Here is a 12,511-nt window from a genome sequence, read left to right as displayed (position 1 = left end):
ATATTTGCAAAAGACACATCTGATAAAGGACTGTTACCCAAAATACACAAAAAAATTTTTAAGACCCTCCAGGAAACTTTTCCTGTGTTTCTTTTAAAAAATGTTTATTTGTTCTTGAGAGAGAGAGAGAGAGAGAGACAGAGTGCAAGTGGGGGAGAGGCAGAGAGAGAGGGCGACAGGGAACATGAAACAGGCTCCAGGTTCTGAGCTGTCAGCACAGAGCCTGACATGGTGCTTGAACCCACAAACTGCAAGATCATGACCTGAGCCCAAGTCAGACGCTCAACTGACTGAGCCACCCAGGTGCCCCTACAGAAAGAATTCTTAAAACTTAATAAAAAAATAATTTGATTAAAAAGTTGGCAAAAGACCTTAGCAGACATCTCACCAAAGAAGATACACAGATAGCAAATAATATGAAAAGATGGTTAGCGTCATATGTCATCATATGAGCTGCAAACTTAAATAACAACAAAATACCGCTACAGACCTATTAACAAGGCAAAAATCCAAAACACTGACAACACCAAATGTTGATGAGGATGAAGAGCAACAGGAACTCTCAATATTTGTTGATGGGAATGAAAACTGGTACAGCCACTTTAGAAGACAGTTTGGTGGTTTCTTACAAAAGTAAACATACTCTTATCATATGATCCAGCAATTGCTCTCCTTAATACTTCCTAGAATCAGTTGAAAACTTATGTCCTGCACAAAAACCTGCACATGGATATTTATAGTAGTTTTATTCAAAATTTCCAAAAACTCAGGAGCGCCTGGGTGGCTCAGTTGTTTGAGTGTCCGACTTCTGATGATTAGGTCATGATCTCGCAGTTCGAGAGTTTGAGCCCCACGCCGGCTCTGTGCTGACAGCTCAAAGCCTGAGGCCTACTTCAGATTTTGTGTCTCCCTCTCTCCCTGCCCCTCCCTTGCTTGTGCTCTGTCTTGTCTTTCTCTCTCTCAAAAATAAATAAACGTTAAAAAAAATTTTTTTTAATTCCCAAAACTTAGAAGTAACCAAGATGTCTTTTCATAGGTTGAATGGATAAATAAACTGTGATACATTGCTGTGGTAATGGAACATTGTTCAGTGTTAAAAAAATAGATGAGTTGTCAAACCAGAGGAAACATAAGCATATTATTAAGTCAAAGAAGCCACTCTGCAAAGGTACATATTTTACGAATCCAACTATATGACATTCTGGAAAAGGTAACACTATGGAAACAATAAAAGAATCAGTGCTAGGAGTTAGGGGAGGAAGGGCTGAATAGACAGACCATAGAGGATTTTTAGGGCAGTGAAACTACAAGCATACCTGCTTCACTTTATTAAGTTTCACAGATACTGTGTTTTTACAGGCTAAAGGTTCATGGCAGCCCTGTGCTGAGCAAGTCTATTGGCACCATTTTTTCCAACGATATTTGATCACTTTGTGTCTCTGTGTCCTATTTTGATAATTCTCATAATATTTCAAACTTTTTCATTACTATTATATTTGTATGATTACCTTTGATCAGTGATCTTTTCTTTTTTTCTTTTCCTTTTTTTTTTTTAAGAGAGAGAGAGGGTGCGAGTTGGGGAGAGGGCCAGAGAGAGAGAGAGAAAGAGAGAAACTTAAGCAGGCTTCACACTCAGTTCAGGGCTGGATCCTATGACTCTGGGATCATGGCTTAAGTGGAAATCAAGAGTTGGATGCTCAACTAACTGAGTCACGCAGGTGCCCCTGATCAGATCTTGGATGTTATTATTTTAATTGCTTTGGGGTGCCATGGATTGCTCCCATATATGACAGTGAAGTTAATCAATAAATGTTGTATGTGTTCTGACTGCCTTACCAACCAGCTGGTCCTCATCTCTCTCCCTCTCCTCAGGTCTCCTTATTCCCTGAGATGTAATAATATTGAAATTAGGCCAACTAATAACCCTACAATGGGTTCTAAGTCCCAGGTTTCTCACCTGAAATCAAAAGCTAGAAATGAGTAAACTTAGTGAAGAAGGCATGTGGCAAGCCAAGATAGACCAAGGCATTGCATCAAACATTTAGCCAAGTTATGAATGCTAAGAAAACTTCTTGAAGGACATTAAAAGTGCTACTATAATGAACACATGACTGATAAGAAAATGAAACAGCCTTATTGCTATATGGGGAAGTTCTAGTGTTCTGAACAGAAGATCAAACCAGCCACAACATTCTCTTGCCCCAAAGCCCAATTCCAGGGCAAGCCCCTAACTCTCTTCAGTTCTATGAAGGCTGAGAGAGCTAAGGAAGCTGTATAGCAAAGGCTCATGAGGTTTAAGGTGAAGCAGCAAATGATGTTGTAGAAGTTGCATCAAGTTATCCATAAGATCTAGCTCAGACTAAACAAAATATTTTCAATGCAGATGAAACAGCCTTATTTTGGAAAGATAGGCCCTCTAGGACTTTCATAGCTAAAGAAGAAAAGTCAGTGCTTGGCTTCAAACTTCAGAGAGCAGGCTGACTCTTGTTAGGTGGTAATGTAGCTGGTGACTTAAAGTTGAGGCCAATGCTCATTTACTATTCTGAAAATCCTAGAGCCCTCAAGGATGAAATTTATTAAATATACTCTGCCTGTACTCTGTAAATGGAACAACAAAGCCTGGATGACAACACATCTGCTTACAACATGGTTTACTGAATAACCCACTGTTACGGGATGCTCAGAGAAGAGATTTCCTTCCAAATATTGCTGTTCATTAACAGTGCACCTGTGCACACTGACTCTTGATATTGGTTTAGGTCATGATCTCACAGTTGTGACATCAAGCTCTGCATCAGGATCAGGCTGGGTCCGGAGCCTGCTTAAGATTCTCTCTCTCTCTCTCTCTCTCTCTCTCTCTCTCACAAAAAATGCACTTGTCACTCAAAAGCTCTGTTAGAGATGTACAATGAAATTCATGTTATTTTCATGCCTGCTAACACAATATCCATCCTGTGACCTATTGATAAAAGAGTAATTTTGATTTTCAAGTGTTATCGTTTAACAAATACATTTTGTAAGGCTATAGCTTCCATAGATAGTGATTCCTCTGATGGATCTGGGAAAAGTAAGTTAAAAACCTTCTGGGGAGGATCCACCATTCTATATGCCATTGAGAACATTCATGACTTATGGGAGGAGGTTCAAATATCAACATTAACAAGAGTTTGGAAGAAACTTTTCCAACCCTCATGGATGACTTTGACAGGTTCAAGACTCCAGAGGAGAAAGTAACTGAAGATGTGGTGGAAATAGCAAGAGAACTAGAATTAGAAGTAGAGCCTGAAGATGTGACTGGATTGCTACCACCTCACGATCAAACTTGAAGGGATGAGGCATTGCCTCCTATGAATGAGCAAAGAGAGTAGTTTCTTGAAATGGAATCTACTCCGGGTGAAGATGCTGTGAATACTGTCAATATGATAACATAGATTTAGAATACGACATAACCTTAGTTGATGAAGCAGTGGCAAGGTTTCAGAGAATTGACTCCAATTTTTAAAGAAGTTCTACTGCAGGCAAAATGCTATCAAACATCATCCCACGCTAGGAAGAAATTGTTTATGTAAGGAAGAGTCACAATGCAGCAAACTTCATTATTGTTTTATTTTAAGAAATTGCCTTGTCACCCAACACCTTCAGCAACCACCAGCCTGATTGGTCAGCTGCCACCAACATCAAGGCAAGACTTTCCACCAGCAAAAGGATTGTGACTCACTAAAAGCTCAGAGGATGGTCAGTATTTTTTAAGTGTATTTGTTTATTTATTTTGAGATCGAGAGCTCAAGAGTGAGTTGGGGAGGGAAAGAGAGAGGGAGGCAGACAGAGAGAATCCCAAGCAGGCTCCCCACTCTCGGGGAGGAACCCAATGCGGAGCCCAAACCCATGAACCATGAGATCATCACCTGAGCCAAAACCAAGAGTTGGAAGCTTAACCAAATGAGGCACCACCCAGGCACCCCAGCAATAAAGCATTTTTTAATTAAAGCATATGCATTGGGGTTTTTTTTTTATATGTAATGCTATTGCATACTGAATAGGCTACAGTACAATGTAAACATAATTTTATGTGTACCTGGAAACCAAAAAATTCACTTGACTCATTTAATTCCAATATTTGCTTATCGTGGTGGTTTGGAACAGAACCTGGAGTATCTTCAAGGTATGCCTGTACTCTGTATAATACTATAATGGTAGATACATGTCATTATACATTTGCCAAAACTCATAGAATGTACAATGCCAAGAGTTAACTCTAATGTAAACTACTAACTTTGGGTAATAATGATGTAGCTTCCTCAATTGTGATAAATGTACCACTGTGGATATTGTTAGAGGGGGAGGCTGTGCTCATATACAGGCAGGTAGTATATGGGAAATTCCTGTTCCTTCTGTTCCATTTTGTTGTGAACATAAAGCTTCTCTAAAAAATAATTTGTGTTAACAAACAAACAAGCCCTAGTCTTCGAGACAAAGATTATTCCTCTAGCAAGGTATTCCTGGCACTTCTTGAGGCTGACCTTCATTTATCTCTCCTACTTTATCTTCCACCACATTCCTCCATAGCACCATTCACCCACCTACATGTCTATAAAATATTTACTTAGGTTCTTTACATGTCAGATTTCTAGGTGCTAAAGCAAAATGGTAAAAAAGCAGACACTGTTATATTTATAACAGCAAATTGTAACCATCGATTTCTTTTTCATTTTAAGACTTTAAATTCCTTGAGGACAGAGATTTTATCTTGTTTACCAAAAGATAGGTATGCAAAGAAAGTTTGTGGTTAGATATATGAATAAATAAATACATGAAGTTTCCCTTGCTGACATTTTAAATTTTTGAGTTCAGTTTGCATATTTGCAATTCCTTCTGAAAATTTTCTTCTGAAGTGCATTTTAAAGTAAATGGACATTTATTAAGTATACATACATTATTAAATTATTGTCCTTACTATTCAGAACCTCCTGAGAAACTACCCAAGGGTGAAAGAGTATGTTTCATGTCTCATAAGTACAGCTTGCTATTTGCAACAGAGTTTATCCCCCTTTTGGAAAAGTGCAGAAGTGGATACCTTCCCTAACTGTTCCGGTTGACAATGACTGACAGAAGTCTTGGCAGAAGAAGAGTTTCAGAAATAGTTTAGTTTTGACTTTACTAATTAAAACAAGTAAGATTTCTGAGTCATCTCTCTTAGAGATCTTCTTACTTGGTCATGGTTTTCTTTTTACTTCCATCTACATAGGTTTAAAAAAAAAGATATTAGAACAATTTTTAAGAAACTTTAAAAAATACTTGCAAAACTTTTAATTATGGAAAATTTCAAACATATGCAAGAGTAAAGAAAGTAAAATCATGAATCTTCGTGGATAAGCACCCGTTTCAACTATCACCAACTCATGGTGGAATGTGTTTCATCTATATCCCCACTCATATCTCCAATCTCTGCTGGCCACCTGGATTGTTTTGAAGCAAAGTTGACCTGTAAATACATAATTCTAAAAGATAAGACCTCTTTTTAAGGAAAGTAATATGTGATGCCATATAATACCTAAACAAATTAATCATAATTCCCAACTATCACCAAATAACCTGTTAGCATTCAAATCTTTGTTTTACCCCCTAATTTTTAAATTTTTCAAATTTTCATTTGAATCAGTATCAAATATAGACCATTTGCAGCAGTTGGTTGATGTCTCAATACTTGTTTATTTTCCTCTCCTTCTTTTTTCCTTGCAATTTTTTTATTAAAAAGAATTCTGGTTTGTTTGTCCTGTAGAGTTTCTGGATTTGCTAATTGCATTCCACATCCCTGTATTCTATGTATGTCTTAACTTGGTAGCTATAGGTAGAGGGTGATTAGATTCAGGTTCAGTTCATGGCAGGAATACTTCATGGGTGGTGGTGTGGACTTCATTAGGAGGCACACAATATCTTGTTGTCTCTTGTGTGATATTAGCAGCTCATGGTAACCATTGACCAGATCTATTATTTCATTAGGGATTGTAAAATGATGATATTCTATTATTCCTTCTACAATTATTGGTTGCAATTTTTTAGAAAGAAACTTACCTTCTTCAACAATTTCATTATCCAGTGGTACAGTTTATAGAGGAAAATTAGAATAAATGCTTGACTCCTTCCCTTTATTTACCAGTACTCAAAAATTATAAATTGCTTCCCTGGTTCTTCTCCAAATTAACCAATGCCGTTTTTTTCCCAATGTCATTATGAATTTGAGAATTTAAATACATTTAATGTATTTCTTGTTTACTAGCTCATATACTTGATACTCCAGTCATCCCATGTTTGCATGGGTGAGTGGAGGCCCCTTCAAGTCGGCCCCTGGCTTTGCAGATATGACCTCAATATACTTTAACAGCTTCCCAGCTCTCACATAGGACACGCCAGGCTCTTCTTGCCCTGGACCTGAAGTCAGCCATTTCTCCACTAAGTCATGGTTCATTTTGTTGGGAAATGATTATCTAGAGAACAAAATCTGGGTACTAGAGGTGTTTATTGCTATTGGGTTTGTCACTGTTTTGAGGTCTTTTCAGTAGATAGAGTTAGTGTACAAAATATATTTATTTTAAGAATATAAACAAATATGGTAAATGCTTTTCATCTATTTTACTCAAGGTATCTGATTTTTGGAATGGACTATTTTAACATGTACTTTTGGAGTGACATTATTAGAGACTTTCAAACTTCAGACTAAAATAGTAGGAGATAGTGATGAGAATAGATTCCACTTAAAAAATTGTTCTTCTGATATGAGGTCCCTCCTTTAAATAAACCGTTCAGTTGAAAGGCACTTTAGAAATCTTACCAATGAATTTATGAAGAGTAGAATTGCTTGTAATATAAAATTATTTTAAAATCATCTTGAAGACAAAAACAAATACACAATTATGTTTTGTAAAAACATAAAATAGAGAAAGAGAGTACATACACAGCAAAATGATTTTGGAAAAACATGATGTCACTGAAAATAAATGTACTTAATTCAATATCCTTTGAAAAAATATAAAATTCAGGAAGTACATTAAGTTTTTCCTATAAATTCTTACCATGTGAAAGATATGTATACATAAAATTCTTGTATCAATTTTCTTCTTTAAAAGTTTGAAAGCTTATTTTAAATAACAGTATTTCCAGAGAGGGGGAAAAAAGGCCTCTTTTCCACATTATATACTATATCCTTAGCCTAACTAGTTTTGTTTCCAGAATAACAGGCTTATTAATTTCCAGCCTTATCAAATTTCCTGGTTATATCAGATTTGGATTAAGTAAAATATTTTTTAGACATCCCTGTTCATTTCTCTTATATTCTGTTACATCATGGTACATTAAGATTTCTGGGTTCATAATTTTTCAGCATTTTCATCCATTTTCAAATGGATGAGAGCAGAGAAGAGCAGAAATAGCTTTACCCCAGAGTCAATTTCCCATACATTCTAATTCAGGAGTGTGGAGGAGAGACAAATTATGAAGTCTCTATTTTTGTCACAGCCTTGCTCCCCACCATTACCTTCTCATCTCTGAAAGCTTCTCATCCTATCATTAAAAGGACTGCCAGCAATGTGTGCCTATATTTTGGCATTTAACTCATAACTATTGAGAACACGTACGCATTTCCCCTCCAGCTAGAGGATGAATAAATCCTTAACTGATCTAAAAGGAGCCCAGTCACCAAGTTCAGTGCCCACCATTTCCATTTCTCTGTGGCCTCTGATACTACTTGCCTGCTGAGAAAGTAGTATGGATCTAACCTTGCACAAAGAGCACATGTAGATGCCTGGACTGCAAGCTGCCTGGCCAAGCCAACCTGACACGGACAGCAAACGCCACACTGGGAATGACATCTTGCTCATGTGTGGTACCCAGGGTGTGGACAGAGGGGGAAGGGTCTCTCTCTCTCTCTCTTTCATGTATATATATATATATATATATATGAAAAATGAAAGCAAAGATTAAAGAAATGTAGGTAGTGCAGTTTGGTAGGAAAATGCTGTTTTTTGTTGGCACCACACCTGGTCGAGGGGGCTGAGGATGGAAAGAGGGGACACAAGGGTGCAAGAATCAATTGAAAGTCCAATTTTTAAGCTATGGACGCCCATTTTTTTCTCAGAAGACATGCCTTCATTTCATCCTATCCATTACTCTAACACAGACTCATTTCAAATGCACAATTAAATTTCACTGCAGTGTGAAGGAATTTAGGAATAAACAACATAGTTGAGGGGGAGGAGGGGAAATCACAAATATAATCTTGGGTTCATCAAATCTCTTAGCAGAAATCTAAAACAATAAATGCTTTCAGGTGGTCCCTGTTGCCATTTCACTTTCAGATCCTAAGAACTCCCTACATAAGTTTCATTGTTTCACTTCTGGGTCCGTGGCTTGTTGTTGTCTTTGTTGTTTTGTTTTGTTTTGTTTTGTTTTACCAGGGAGAAGAGAGGAGGGTGGAGAGGAGTCACCAACTCCTTTTGAGAATCTGATGCCTGCTAAGGATCTGATCTCCCCAGAAAAAAATGCAGACACACATTTTTACACACAGTTCAGAAGGCCATGGACCGCTACACTGTTTCATTCCATTTTTACTTCCCAGTCCAATTTATCGTTTTTAGCCCTTTTCTGCTTCTGAGAGAATAAAGCCTTCTCAGATTGAGCCTGGTCTCAGACGGATCCAGTTTGGTTCCTTCCTGTCCCCTTGAATCACGGTCTTTTCATTCCCATCCTTACCTACCTGGCCAGTGGCCATGGACCTCTGCTCCAGTCACCTGTCTCTCCAGCCTGACCTTCTAGAATGGATTCCCATGCTCTTCCTAAATTGCTTTCTCCAGAATCCTCAATCCTCAGGGTGGTCCCGCTAGACTCTGCCTGACCAGCTCAACTCTGCAGGAAGCCCCCTGGCACTTAGAGGTTCAGTTCACACTCCCACCCCCACCCCCATCTTTGTAATCGCTCCTGTGGGAAGCCACAGTAATGACACCATAATGACAATTCCACAGTCTTTCCTCACAAATTTTAAAGCACTCAAGACTGCCCCATTTACATTTTAACACAAGAATCATTAGTCTCTTGACAGAGAGAGCTCAGCTCTTCAATTCACAGCACTTTTTTTTTTCTTTTTTACCAGTAGGGAACATTTTATCACAAGCCTAGATAAAGAAGATAAAATATGACTTAATGGTTCCCTTCATGTATATGTTTCATTAGAGATTACTCTATTTTCAGAGCCACCAAAAACTCACACTATTTTCATGACTTAAAAATAAGCCAAATCAGCATATTTCTTATCCTACAGTTTATGTTTTCCCACAAAAGTGACAGCATGTGAGAACTAAGATTCTGTATATTAAACATGGAAACCTCTTGCAGTTTTTTTTTTAATTTTTTTTTAACATTTATTTATTTTTGGGACAGAGAGAGACAGAGCATGAACGGGGGAGGGGCAGAGAGAGAGGGAGACACAGAATCGGAAACAGGCTCCAGGCTCTGAGCCATCAGCCCAGAGCCTGACGCGGGGCTCGAACTCACGGACCGCGAGATCGTGACCTGGCTGATGTCGGACGCTTAATCGACTGCACCACCCAGGCGCCCCAAACCTCTTGCAGTTTTATCTTTTTTGAGAAACAATATAACAATGATTACAATTACATTGTATAAACATGACTTCATACCTGACATGCATAGAGTATTAATTATAAATTTAATTATAAATATAATAAAAGTCCTGTTTTTCCATGGGTGAAATAACGTTGAACAGTTCTAATTAATTATTGGTCTGAATTTCAGGTTATATGTAGTTCATTACCAAGTACATTTTTGTGATTACTTGCTTTCTTTGTGCTTTATTAATCTGTATGTCTCTTAAAGAATTGTTAAGAATGTCTACTAAAATTCATGCCAATTCGTGATACACTTTTTATGTAGAATTATTTGAAGAACTCCCAATGTTTTCTTCATTTGAGTAAATATTTTTTTTTAAAAGATCCTGACAAGACATTCTCTCAGGAACTTTACTTATTCAAATTTCTGGGAAACTTAATGTTAGCTGTAGTACTTCTCTTAAACTGTGATAAATCTTAGTGGTGAAAAGAGAAGAAAAAGTGGAGACAGGAGAGTTAGTAATGCCAACTTGCCGACACACCTTCAAGAATACGATTCATTTCTTTTTTTTAACTTTTTTAAAAATTAAAAAAATTAATATGTATTTATTTTTGAGAGAGAGAGAAACAGAGCGTGAGCAGGGGAGGGGCAGTGAGAGAGGGAGACACAGAATCCGACTCAGGATACAGGCTCTGAGCTGTCAGCAGAGAGCCTGTCGCAGGGCTTGAACTCACAAACCATGATGAGATCATGACCTGAGCCAAAGTTGGACGCTTAACCGACTGAGCCACCCAGGCACCCCTAAACTTTTTTAGAGTTTATTTATTTTTGAGCGAGAGCGAGAGAGAGAGAGAGAGAGAGAGAGAGGAGAGGGAGGGAGGGAGGAGGGAGGGGCAGAGAAGGAAGGAGACAGAGAATCTGAAGTAGGCTCCAGGCTCTGAGCTGTTAGCACAGAGTCTGATGCAGGGCTCGAACTTGTGAACCACGAGATCATGACTTGAGCTGATGTCGAAGTTGGATGCTTAATCAACTGAGTCACCCAGACACGCCAAGAATATGATTCTTATTGACAAGGACAATATTAAAATGAAATTTACCACTTCATTTAGAGTCCCTCTAAACATAACATCATGTTTTGAAGACAAGATGATTTGGGAGCCAAATGCAGCACACTAAATCAAACCTCTTGCCATCTCCTAAGTGAGAAGATGAGGCATCTCTCAGCACCTGCACTTTCCCATGCTGTCCTGAACACACAGCTGTCAACAGACAACTCTGGTGTTAAGCTTACTGGCTTCCCTCTGGTACTGCTCAAAGGCATGGGATTGTGTGTATTTTACTTGTTTACTTGTGTCCCCGGTGACAGCTCTTTAATGGGTGATCAGTAAATCCTTCTTAAATATAGGTATGACATCAGTTCCTTCTGTCGCCTGAATGTTTGTTTTTCCCCAAAATTCATATGTTAAAACCTAAGGCTCCATGTGGTGGTACTAGGGGGTGGAGCCTTTGGGAGGTGATTAGGTCATGAGGGTGGAGTTCTCGGGATTGATATCAGTGTCCTTATAAAAGATACCCCGGAGGGCTAGCTTCCCCCTTCCCCCATGTGAGGTGCTAGAGAAAAGACAGCCTTCTAGGGAGTGAGTTCTCACCAGACACCAGATCTGCTGGTGCCATGACCTTGGACTTCCCAGTCTCCAGAACTGTGAGAAATAAATGTTTGTTGTGTACAAACCACCCAGGCTCTGGTATCTTGTTACAACAGTCCACACAGCCTAAGTAGTTACCTATGAAAGTCTTCTTAGGACTTTTAATTAGACTATTTATTTATTGTTTATTTATTTATTTTAACATCTATTCATTTTTGAGAGACAGCGTGAGCAGGGAAGGGGCAGAGAAAGAAGGAGATAATAGACTCTGAAGCAGGTTCCAAGCTGTCAGCACAGAGCCTGAGGGGGGACTCAAACCCAGAAACTGCTAGGTCATGACCAGTGCCTAAACCCCACACTTAACCGACTGAGCCACCCAAGCACCCCTAATTAGACGATTTAAATTAGCTCTTATATCATGGTTGCTCGATATCTACTGAGTGCCAACCCAGTAGTATTTCTTCTGAGCTGCTTTGCTTCATTAACAGTCACTCCTCTTCCATCTGAACTAAGATCTGAAGTCTCAGCTAAGATCAGGAACCTCCCTGATAATCCTGGACTAGGTTGGTCCCCACCCCCCCTGCAAGGTGTTCCCATAGTGCCCTGTACTTCTACTTCCATAGCCAAGTGTAGAGACCAACAACCACCAAGATGGTAGTGAGGTTACTTCAAAGTCAATACATCTGAGCTACAGAAGATGTAGAGGGAATTCTTACTGGAACTTCCCTTATCTGACTAGAACAGAGCTTTATGGGAGTCAGCTGCCATAAATCTGCCCCTTGACCCAGGTCTCCAGTCAGAAAGGCACTCACCTTGAGCAAAAAAAAAAAAAAAAAAAAAAGTTTGTGCAAACAAGTCTCATCAGCACCTTCCACCCTTGGAAACCGGTAAAAGTCACCCACCCCTTCAGCCTTTATTAAGCAGGTATGCTCCAAGGGCTGGAACTCCTGCGTGTGTAATTTTTTTCCCTGTTAATCTTTCTATTTCAGTTAATTTGCAGGCCCTTGTCCAGTCTAAATAAGTCCGTAGAGAAGTTTTTCCTCCCAGTACATGGCACAGTTTATTACAAATTGATGTTAACATGACTATAAACTCCCTGAAAGCAGAGATTGAGTCTGTCCTGTAGTCACTGAATCCTCCAGAAAGTTCTCTAAGCCGTTGCTTACTTATCCTTGACTATTTTTTTCAATTCATTCACACCTGGACAACAAAGTTACTGGAACTAGAATTCATTACAACAGTCTCCCCGG

Source organism: Herpailurus yagouaroundi, unplaced genomic scaffold, assembly GCF_014898765.1.
Source record: "Herpailurus yagouaroundi ecotype Mexico unplaced genomic scaffold, PumYag 139, whole genome shotgun sequence".
Taxonomy (NCBI): domain Eukaryota; kingdom Metazoa; phylum Chordata; class Mammalia; order Carnivora; family Felidae; genus Herpailurus; species Herpailurus yagouaroundi.
Note: the sequence above shows the minus strand (reverse complement) of the source record.